Raw genomic sequence first — 12,250 nt, forward strand, 5'->3', positions numbered from 1 at the left:
GAGATTGTCATCCCCACCCTCTCACCACAAGTTCAAACACTTTTTTGGTGTATAACTTTGGTTTGGAGACTGCTTCAGTTTGGCTCTTTTTGACGCAAGTAACTGTTAGTTACCTCTTGGAAAGGGAGACTCAATGAAGGAACTCTCTTGATGGGAACTGGAATTGGGGTTCAGGCAGGAACGGAGGCAGCCCTGGAGCTGGAGGCTCTATGTGTCTTTGTGGCAGTTCTGTTTCTCTCTGCTCTTGTGTGCTCTGTTCTAGTTTCATTCACCAGGGCCTCTGCCTTCTCATGAGTTCTGCTCCCTAAAATCTCCACGAGCAGATGGTCCACCATGGCCCTGACTCCAGCATGTGATATCCTTTCCATTTCGGTTCTCACTGGAAACTTCCCAAGGAGGAATAGGATTAGTCCAGCTCATCCCTTCCTGACACATCTCCGGTTGCTGGTTGGTCTGTGGATTCCTAGGTTTGCTGTCCATCTCAGGTCCTGACAGCTGTGCCTGGGGTCCTGGGTGGGTCTGATGCCATGCAGTATCCAATCAGCTGTGCTGTCATGTGGCTCACTTAAGTCTTCCCCTTGAGGAGGAGCTGTGAGGGGGCAGTGCTGTGGTTGACATCTCTTGTGAAAGAAAGGCTCTATTTGAACCATACTTAATTGTCAGTGAGTCATAGTGAGCAACATTTCATGGGGGTGCTCAACTTACTATCATGGAGCTATGGCTTAAGTGGGAAGATGGACAATGGATGAGAAGACACTCCCATTTACACTAACCATGGTCAGTGATGAAAGATGGGTGGCTGTCCTAGACAGCTGTGGGAAGGCCCATTGCAGAGTGTGCAGTCGGAGAAGACTCATTGGAGGAGACATCATTTGAGCTAAAGTTTGACCAAAGGATCCAGATGGATCATTCTGGTAGGCAGAGAAACAGCATATCTAAAAGCCCCAAGTTGGAAATGAAACTGTTTTGAGGAATTAAAAATGAACTTGTGACTGGAGCATTCAGGGTGTGAGAGAGAGGGAGTTTTAAGATGTAGTGAGAGATGGCCGGGTGCAGTGGCTCACACCTGTAATCCCAGCACTTTGGGAGGCCGAGGCAGGCGAATCATCTGAGGTCAAGAGTTCAAGACTAGCCTGGCCAACATGGGGAAAACCCATCTCTACCAAAAATACAAAAAATTAGCCAGGTGTGGTGGTGGGCGCCTGTAATCCCAGCTAGTTGGGAGGCTGAGGCAGGAGAATTGCTTGAACCCAGGAGGTGAAGGTTGCAGTGAACCGAGATCATGCCACTGCACTCAAACCTGGGCAGCAGAAGGAGACTCTGTGTCCAAAAAAAAAAAAGATGTGGTCAGAGATGTAGCAGGACTTGTATCACACATAGGTCCTGGTACGACATTGATGTTTTATTCTGATTGCAACAGGAAGTCGTCAGTAAGGATGATCCAATTTGTACTTTCAAGGTCTGTCGCCTTAGGAAAGTCATGTTATGTCTCTGAGCCTTTTTTTTCTCCTCTGTAAAATTTAGATGAGAATTGAGCCAATTTTTGAAAGACCCTGTAAATATTAAATAAGAAAATGGTTAAATAAGATGAACTTGTTTGAAAACAGCTGTGTCTTGGCAGACCTCTGTAAAGATTTCCTTTTTTTTTTCCTTAGAAAAGAAACAGGAAATTGTCATCTATCAGCAAACTCTCTTCTCCTTTGACCAACCTAGGTACATTTTGGACTCATGGTTTCACTTTTCTATTCTCTCAGCTTATACCCAGATTTGGCTATTGTCTCCTCTCTCCTCATTCGTGTGTGTGTGTGTGTGTGTGTGTGTGACAGAGTCTTGCTCTATCACCCAGGCTGGAGTGCGGTGGCACAATCTCAGCTCACTGCAGCCTCCACCTCCTGGGTTCAAGCAATTCTCCTGCCTCAGCCTCCCGGGTAGCTGGGATTACAGGTGCCTGCCACCATACCTGACTAATTTTTGTATTATTAATAGAGACGGGGTTTCACCATGTTGGCCAGGCTGATCTCGAACTCCTGACCTCAAGTGATCTATCTGCCTCGGCCTCCCAAAGCGCTGGGATTACAGGCATGAGCCACCACGCCTGGCCCCTCCTCATTCTTTTGTTGAGGACTTTGCACATAGACTGTTTGGGAATATTGCATCTCATAAATCTTTTGCATTGTTTATCAGTCTGAATCCCGTTTCCATTACTTCAGCCCTTCTCGGGCAGAGTTCCTTACCCTGTTTAGCATTTATGTCACTTTCCTTAAATAGACCTTCTCTTGATTTCATCTGAACTGCTATGCTTTATGGAGATTTTTAGTTGAATGGGGGAGGTTGTGATTTTATCGTTAACCCTGTGGGGAAGACAGATCACACTTGTGAGGGTATGTTGGAGAGAACCTTGGAGCCAGAGAGAACAGGGTCCAAGCTCTTGAGTTCCTCTTTTCTGGCTGTCAGGCCCTGGGCAAGTGACCTCACCAGTCTGACCTCCAGTTCCCTCATCTACAAACATGAGGATATAAATAGTGCTGACCTTGCTGGGTTATTGGGTCTGGCATGGAGTAGGTCTTCAATGATATTAGTTCATGTCTCTGTCTACTGCTCCCTCCACCCCCTGCCTCATGCCTTGTTCTTTGACCTTTGCAATGATGATCTTTAGTCTGATTCTTGGCATGCTCCTTTTCAGAATCCATGAGCCTCTATAAGCATCTATTCATGTTCCATGCATTGCGGTCTTTGGGGTTAGGCTGACTTGGGTTCCAATACCAAGTCTCCTGCTTAGCAGCTGTGTCACTTGAATTCTTGGAGACTCACTTTCCTCATGGGCCAGTGGGAGATATTACGAGTACTGCTATGGCTGGAATGTGTGTCCCCTCCAAAACTCATTTTGAAATTTAATCCCCAATATGGCAGTATTGACAGGTGGGGCCTTTAAGAGGCCACTGGGTCCTGAGGGCTGTGCCCTCATAAATGGATTAATGGGTTATCATGGGAGTGGGACTGTGGCTTTATAGGAGGAGGAGAGACCTAAGCTACCAAGCTCAACCCCCTCGCCATGTGATGCCCTGAGCTGCCTTGGGACTCTGCAGAGAGTCCCCACCTGCAAGAAGGCCCTCACCAGATGTGGCCCCTCTACCTGAGACTTCGCAGCCTCCATAACTGTAAGAAATAAATTCCTGTTCTTTATAGATTATCCAGTTTCAGATATTCTATTATAAGTGACAGAAAATGGACTAAGACAAGTACCAATCTCTGAAGTTATCACAAACATTGACTGAAATAATATTCTGGAAACACTTAGTGCAGAGCCTGGTATATTGTAAGTGGTCAATAAAAGGTATTGCTATCACCATACCTTTATAGGAACACTAGACTCTAAACCCCTGGAGGCAAGGACCGTGTTTCTCCATCTTTGTACACCCTTATTCTTGCAAAGGTCCTGGAACACCATGGGCCCTCTGCTGGTTTCAGTTCCTTCCATCTCCTATAACAAATATAGAGCTGCTTTGCTGCCAGCTTGGCTGGAACACTGGCATCTCCATAAAATCCCACCTGCTTACACAAATGCCACTTTCTAAGGTCCTAGAGATAGGGTGGGATCACGAAGTGAAATGCCTCAGGACTTGACTGAGTGATCCAACTGCCACTTGCTGTTGGGAGGATGGGGAAGGTGGGCGGAAGCCATGACCCCAGCCAGGGCTTCTCTAAAGAGAGGGGCCTCGCTCCAGAGCTGCTTGTCTTATTTATGTGTTCTCATCTCATTATTTTTCTGAGAACCTTTTTAGAATTTCACTGGGAGTCAAAAAACACATTTTGCCAAATTCAGAGGCCTTGTAACCACAGGGCCTCAGCCTAGTGACCAAACCGAGACCAAACAGTAACCTTCTGGCGCTGTTTACAGCTGGCAAAAGACCACTTTGGGTTTCTTAGTAAAAAGAGTTAGAAAATTGTATGAAAAAGCTCAGAAGACTCACAGACATCAAATAGCCCTAACCAAACCGATGTAATTAGTTAAGTATAAATGAATCAGAACCATATGGCTTAAACGCTAAAGGAAAAAGAGTTGGAGGAAAAAATGTCCTCTGGGATTTCATCAAACAAAAATTGCTGGAAAAATTGTTGATGTTCACCAAGCTCAGACCCCAACTGGGTGCCCTCCAATCCTGCCTTAGCATTTCTCTCCTTCCCAGGTATTCTCCAGGAAGCAAGGGTGACTTCTGAGTCCCGCTCTCTTGATGCTGGGCATCACAGGGGTGGAGGAGGTGTGGAGGGGGCACTAAGGCTCAGGGAATCTGGGGAGCCCTGAGAAGGGGTGCCCAAGTCAGCGCTTGGCAGATTGGGAATGCCTTCCCTGTGGAGAAGAAACTGAGCCAGGATTACAAGTAGACGAGGGATTGGGGGGCTGGGGTGGAGTGGGCATTTTGGAGGAGGCAGTGGCGTATGCACGTGCACAGAGGATAGACTAAACCTGGGACAATCATGGAACTGCAAGAAATTTGGAGCAGCTGGTTCTCAACTCATGCCTTCCTTCCCTGGCCACCCAATTAAAGGCACACGGCCCCTTCCATTCACTATCAATCACATCGCCCTGTGGCATTTTCCTAGCAACACTTTTCACAGTGTTTCTTTCACAGAAAGAAATGAGAACATTTCTTTCTTTCTCTCATTGTTATTTACATTCCCTGGCATATAAGCTTCTTAAGAGCAAGGCTCTTGTTTGTCTTGTTCCCCCACGGTGCACTGTGTTTCTAGCAGCTAACACAGCATCTGACTTGGAGTGGCTGACTGCCCAATACATACCTGAGGAATGAATGAATGGAGAGTGATGAGTGAACGGCTGGAGAGTAGAAGACATGAGGGATGGGGACAGAAGAAAGACTGGAGAAGTGGGCAGGCGCCAGGCCTGGGAGACTTTGTACCTGGTGCTAAGAGGCCCCTGAAGGTAATGGGAAGCCAAATAAGGGTTTCTAGGAGGCTGTGGTGAGGATGCGATAAGGTAACACTGTGTTCTGTTGTTAGGAATCAGTGAAGGTGGGAAACCTGGAACCCCGGAGAAAATGAGTGACAGCCAAATCCTCTGTTTGTTTGGCATCTCCCCATCATCCCTCAGAGGGCGTGTAAGGTAGTGAGCAGTGTAGAATAGGTACTTAATTAATGCTGCGGAGTTAATAAGGGGTAGATGACTCTCAATTGCTACATGCAAGCCGTTATTTTCTCATTTAGAAAAAGGATCTTGTGGCTCACTGTGGAAAATCATCTTCCAGAAAAAAAGGAGACATGTGTATGTCTGCTCTGTCTAGAATGTTTTCTCTGAACCAGAATCTCTTTCCGTAGGGTGGCTGCCCTTGGCAACTCTTGGGTTATATGAAGCTGGGCGGGAGATTCCTCTGCCATTTCAGCAGGGTCACGAGTGGGTGGGATGGGGAAGCTCCGAGCTGCAAACTAGGTAAGTTGCTCAATGTCCCTGGAAAACCTCCGAGGACAGAACTGAGTGTGATTTGGGGGAGTATTTTAGGTTCACAGACATCTTTATGTTAGGCAAGAAATTCATGCCCCAGGCTCTTGGAGTTGCTCATAACAGTGTGTTATTGCTGGAAGCCCCAGAGGAGCTTGGACTCAGCTCCCTTCGCAGGGGGCTGAGCCTCTCTGAGAAAGCTGTTTACTTCCCCAGACACATCAGTCTCACTTACCCATGTTTATTGCTTTTGCTCCTCCGCTTTACCCCCCAGCCCTCAGGTGCAGGAGAAGCCGGTCCTCTTCTCTGCACAGAAGACACTGCAATCACCGTAGCTAGCTCTTTCTAAGTGTTTGCCATGTACCCGCTCTCATTCCAGGCGTGTTCTAGGTGTATCATCTAACTGGGCCTTCAGAGCTCAGAAGCTCAGAGAGCTGAAATCGCTTGCTCAAAGTCATACAGTCAGTACCAGTGGAGGCTTGAGCACTGCCCCTCTTAGAGTCCCTCACCTCAGGTGATTTTAACCCTTACATATGGAGTTTGCCAGAAACTCAAGCCCACCCTTTTCCTCCACACCATTAACTCTGCCCTGGTTTTATCAAGAAGCATCTGCCTTCTCTTCTGGATTTAAATAGTAACATTTGTAGTGAGCATCTGTGGGCTTGGAACTATTCAGTGGCCAGCAGCACTTCCATTCCCTATGGAGACCCACCCTCCGTTGTGTGCAGTCATGGCATGGTGGGTGCTGAACCTGTCCCCTACACAGAAGCACAAAACCCAGTTCTCCCCCTCTCTTCTCCAGCTGCAACCAAACGGTGTACACATAATCCAGGCTAGGGTAGCCACATGTTCCCTCCAGGACTTGGACCCTTGAGTGAGTGATTTGGGGCCGGGAGGAGTGGCTGGAGGCTCTCCAGGCCAGCGGCAGTGGTGGCGTGCTGGCCACCCATTCTCGTGACCTTGCTAAGGCCCCTGTTGCTTAACTCTCTGGCAAGCCCTTGGTTTCTGGCCATTTTCCAGACTTCATCACTCTTCTCTGCCAACTCTATGAGCCCCTGATAGCCTTCCAATAAATTCCACTTGATTACCACATGGCTTGCAATCAAGAACCCAGCCTAACACACAACCACTTATTAAATACTAAGTAAGAGCCAGACACTTGACATGTGACATCTTGTCAGATCCTCAAGCACCCCGGTGAGGAAAGCATTATTATCCCTGTTTTCCAAATGAGGACACTGAAGCTCAGGGAGCTGGGTGATGCCCAGCTGCAGAGTGGCAGTGCTGGCATTTGAAGCCAGGCCTTTCTGATTCTGAATTCCATGCTTTCTTACTTGCCTTTTTCATCTGCTCCAGCTTGCGATGCCTTGGAGAGGTGGCGCTGACTAGCCTGGGACTTCCAACATACAACCTACATTGCTGGCCTGAGACTTGTGGCAAAAAAGACTTTTAAAATCCAATTTGCTCACATACATGAACACCTGCCAGGAAGGAATTCGATGCCTTTGGTCTAAACATGGAAAAGCTGAGTTCATTTGCCCCAGAGGGGGCACCTGCAGGGAAAAGGAAAAATGCTTTTAACCCTTTCCTTGAGTCAGAAAATGAGGCCACCAGATTCTCCTTTCATCCTTCAAGTATCAGAAAAGTCCGTGCTGTGAATTCCACAGATGAGATTCATTGCAAGATGTGAGGGCAGAGGAAATCCATGGAAATGGTGAGTTCTTTCATATTTGTGCCTTTCTATTGTCAGTTTGGGGACATTTGAAAGAAGTTTGGGGTGCTTATAAAGAACCCATTTATTTTTATGTAGCTTTCTGGGGGAAATTTTGGAATTCCTCAAATCCAAGAATTTTGAGATTTTAGAACCTCCAAGAGGCCTGACCTGATGACCAGTCTTCATGCCCCAACCACCTCTCCAGTGACTCCTCATAACTATAATTTATTTCTTTTCTATTCTCTTTTTTCGAGACAGGGTCTCACTCTGTCATCCAGGCTGGAATGCAGTGGTGTGATCATAGCTCACTGCGGCCCTGATCTCCTGGGCTCAAGTGATCCTCCCCACTCCACCTCCCAAGTAGCTGGGATTATAGGCATGCCACCACGCCCAGCTAATTTTCTATTTTTTATTTTGTAGAGATGGGTTTTCACCATATTGCCCAGGCTGGCCTCGAACTCCTAGGCTCAAGCAATCCTCCCGCTTTGGCCTCTCAAAGTGCTGGCATTGCAGGTGTGAGCCACCATGCCCAGCTTTGTACTTTCTTAATGATGTGAAAAGACAGCTGAGTAAATCTGTAGCTGAGAGTGCAGGAAAAAGAAACTCTATCACACACTCTTTTGTCAACCGAAATGCAGAAATCCACATTCAAACTGGATGCACACATTCAGCAACTGGAAGCTGAGTTCATATTTCATTGCCCATCTACCCTGACCACTTTGCAATCACAGGTTTGGAAGGACCCACAGCCATTCTGTGGAAATGCATCTGCTTTCAGGACTGAATCTCAGACTTTTCAAGAGTCATACCTCTTGGGAAAGGTTTCAGTGGCTGCCTTTGCTGTACAGACCTGGAGATGGGTTTGATGATCGGACACCTGAACTATCTGTGTGGCTGAGTTTCGAGAAGACCTGCTAGGGTGAAATGAAAATGGTACCTACTAGGAGCCCCAGTGGCCTTGATGGTGGAGGTGAGCATAGATCCTAGAACTATATCCTCATGTTTCTCACCATGTGGTCAAGCTCTGGGTAGTGTTTGGACTCACATGTATATGTGAAATTCATTATTTTTTATAGGGTGCAAACATTGAGCTGTATCTACCCCACAGTAATAAAGGATGGCTTTAAGGAACAGAAACCCATTTAAAATTGCTCATATAAAAGGGTGACTAACTGAGGATTAAAAAGGGGATCCTCATCAAAAGAAAGCACAGAGAGTAAAGCTCAACCTGTGGGGGCTAGAAAGCAGGCTGACAGCTCGTCTTCCCATTTCTCCTGTTGTGGTGCCATCTGGCATCTCTGCTCTCTCTGGGAGGCTGCAGGCCAGCCTCCCTGCCTCCTTGTGGTTTATCTTTTTTCTTTTCTTTTTTTTCTTTTTTTAGATGGAGTTTCACTCTTGTTGCCCAGGCTGGAGTACAATGGTGTGACCTTGGCTCACTGCAACCTCTGCCTCCTGGGTTCAAGTGATTCTCCTGCCTCAGTCTCCCAAGCAGCTGGGATTACAGGCGCCCGCCACCACACCCGGCTAATTTTTTGTATTTTTAGTAGAGATGGAGTTTCACCATGTTGGCCAGGCTGCTCTGGAATTCCTGACCTCAGGTGATCCACCTGCCTCGGCCTCTCAAAGTGCTGGGATTACAGATATGAACTACTGTGTCTGGCCTGTGGTTTCTGTGTCTCCACAAGTTTGGCTTCCACCAAGATTTTGGCACCACCTCCTGCCTCATCTCCATATGACTCTACAAGTTCAGCACCATCCACCAAGGCTGCTGGTCTGGGGCTTTCTGATGCTTTTGGTGGGGACAGTATATCAGTTATCTGTTGCCACACTAATGCTGGGTAACAATCATTAACACCTCAGTGTCATACAACAATAAACATTGATTTTTGCACACTAGTCTAAGGGTTGCTACGTGGTTCAGCTGTGTTGAGCTGAGCCTGGCGGGACTCGCTTATGTATCTTTGGTCAGCTTTGGGTTAGCTGGATGGCTTTGTAAGTCTTGGACAGGTGCTTTCATATGTCTGAACCTCAACTGAGACAAATGGGCTGACTTGGCGCTGCTCTATGTGGCTCATCCTCCAATAGGCTAGCTTGCTTATGTCCTCACACAGAAGCAGAGATGCAAGCGAGTGAGAAGGTGGAAGCACTCAGGTCTTGGGCCTTCGTCTGAGAACTAGAACACCATCGCTTCCGCTGCATTCTCTTGTCCAAAGTAAGTTACAAGGCCAACCCAGATTCAAGGAAGGGGGAAACAGGCTTCACCTCTTGAGGAGAGAAGCTGCAAAGTCACATTACAAAGGCCATGGCTACTGGGAGGCATGAGGACTTGGGGTAATAATTACTTGCGTAATTGTTCTGTCACAGACGGGGAATCTGATTGGCTCTCAGCAGGCCTGCGGATTAGTTCCATTTGGTTCAGGTGCTATCTGAGGTTTGGAGGTGTGTGTACATGGAGTAGGGGAAGGGTCAGAAGAGATGCAGCAGCCCCAAGAATACAGTATTTAACTTTGGCCCAAGACACCCGCTGTGTGTTATGTTCCTCATCAGATTAACTGGTTGAGGAATGGGCTTCAAAGAAAACCGAATTGGGCCAATCATAGACAACCCTAAGGTGGTTATTTCAGCCACTCTGGTAGGCATTTACTCTTTCCTTCTGAGTTGGGGCCTTAGATGAGGGAAGTTCATAGCTACAGCAGCTGTTTTGCCATCTTGCAAACTCAGGAAGCCAGAGTGGAACATAGAGACAGAGAAAGACCAGACCCCAGGGTCTAAGGTGCTGAGTCAAGTCATGCATGAAACCATCTGAGCCTGGACTATTTAATTACACACATTTTAGCTTAGCCTATTCTAGGTTGCGTTTTCTGTCACTTTCTACCTAATGGGTTTTGACCAGGGTCCTGACCAACTGCCACCTTTTTGGGGACAAGGTCTGGCTCTGTTGCCCAGGCTGGAGTGCAGTTGCACAGTCACAGCTCACTGCAGCCTTGGTCAATATTGCCAGGAAAGTGGCAGACATGTTGATTACACGAGTGTAGACTCAACATTTTGAGGATTAAACCATCACTAGTTCTGGGCCTATCACTGTATATCACTGCAGAAATAAAGCTGATATACTTGGATTTTTGCATTGCATTATATAACTGCTAAAGCCTATTTAAAAATTATCTCCTCATTATTATTAATGTAAATTTCATACAGCTCACATTTCCCTGGACGCTGTGGATATTCCTGATATAGGGTAGAAAACAAACAGAAAACAGAACTTTGCCACTCATCAGGAGCTCCCCATCTCTTGTCCTCATCTATCTCATCTGTGAGGAGAGAGCTGGGCAAAAAGCTAGCCGAGTCACCTTCTAAGTGAGTACACAGCTCCTTCCCATTTCTTCTACCTACAAGAACAATAGCTGCTATTAGGTGGTTACCCTGGGATAAGTACCTTACATGCATTATCTCTTCATTGCATGTGTCAAAATGTGTAACTGGATGCTTTTTGACTTTCAATTTTTTTTTTTTTTTTTCTGGAGACAGGGTCTCACTCTGTCACCCAGGCTGGAATGCAGTAGTGTGATCTTGGCTCACTGCAGCCTTGACCTCCTGGGCTCAAGTGATACTCCTGCCTCAGACACCCAAGTAGCTGGGACTACAGGCATGCACCACCATGCCCTACTAGTGTTTTGTATTTTTTGTAGAGACGTGGTTTCACCATGTTGCCCAGGCTGGTCTCAAACAGCTGGGCTCAAGTGATCCACCCCCCCAGCCTCCCAAAGTGCTGGGATTACAGGTGTGAGCAGCAGCGCCTGGCCGACTTTTATGTCTGATATAATTTCAAACTTACTGAAAAGTCACAAGAACAATATAAAGAATCCTTGAGTAGATGAGTTCATGTCCTTTGTAGTGACATGGATGAAGCTGGAAACCATCATTCTCAGCAAAGTAACACAAGGACAGAAAACCAAACACTGCGTGTTCTCACTCATAGGTGGGTATTGAACAATGGGAACACTTGGACACAGGGAGCGGGGTGTGGGTCTGGGGGAGGGATAGCATTAGGAGAAATACCTAATGTAAATGACGAGTTGATGGGTGTAGGAAACCAACATGGCACATGTATACCTATGTATCAAACCTGCACATTGTGCACATGTGCCCTAGAACTTAAAGTCTAATAAAATAAATAAATAAATAAATAATAAAAAAGAATCCTTGAATATTCTTTACCATGATTAAGCAATTGTTTACATGTAGCCCCTTTGCTTTGTCATTCATTTATTCATTCATTCATTCTCCTCTCTCTCTTCATATATATATTTTGCCCCTTTCTCCTTAAATACTTCAGTGTCTCTTGCTTGTCTAAGGAAAAAAGCATGCTCTGATATAACAACAATGCAATGATCAAACTCAGGAAAATTAACATGGGTATAATTCTATCATCTAATCCACAGACTACATTCAAATCTTACCAGTTGACCCAACAATCTAGTTGTTAATAGCCATTTTTTCCCAGTCCAGGAGCCAATTCAGGACCAGGATTGCATTTATGGTCATGTCTTTTAGTCTTCTTTAATATAGAATAGGCCCTCTGTTCTTCCTTGTCTTCCATGATTATAACCTTTTTGAAATACAAGGCTGGTTACTTTGCAGAATGGCTCTAAATTCGAATTTATCTCATGGTTCCTAACAATTATATTCACATTATGCATTTCTTGGCAAGAATACCACCAAAGTGTTGTGTGTTTTTCAAGGCCTCATACTGGGAAGCACATGGGTTCATTTGTCCCAGTGTTGGTGACGTTACTTCTGCTCACTTTAAGTGCTGCCTACCAAGTTTCTTCACTATAACATTCCTTGTGAGAGGAATTTATGTTGTTGCCTGTGTAGTTTTAGTTTGTTCCTTTTTTGTGCTAAGCAGTACTCCATTTTATAAATATACCATACTTTGTTTATTTATTCTCCTGTTGAAGGACATTTGGGTTATTGCCAGTTTAGGGCTATAATGATGAAAGCTGCTATGAGGATTCATGTGTAAATGTTGTGAACATACATATTCATTTTCTTGGATAAATGCCTAGAAGTGGAATTGCTGG

The 12,250-nt window shown here is 46.0% G+C and overlaps 1 long non-coding RNA gene across 1 annotated transcript; it reads left to right on the forward strand.

The window, feature by feature from the left end:
- The first annotated feature begins 6,667 nt into the window (after nt 1-6,667).
- LOC105480868 (uncharacterized) lies at nt 6,668-10,805 on the forward strand. Its single transcript, XR_986639.2, has 3 exons — nt 6,668-7,166; nt 7,898-8,136; nt 10,365-10,805. It is a non-coding gene; the product is annotated as an uncharacterized lncRNA (long non-coding RNA).
- Nucleotides 10,806-12,250: the final 1,445 nt, after the last annotated feature.

Source organism: Macaca nemestrina, chromosome 6, assembly GCF_043159975.1.
Source record: "Macaca nemestrina isolate mMacNem1 chromosome 6, mMacNem.hap1, whole genome shotgun sequence".
NCBI classification, from domain to species: Eukaryota; Metazoa; Chordata; class Mammalia; order Primates; family Cercopithecidae; genus Macaca; species Macaca nemestrina.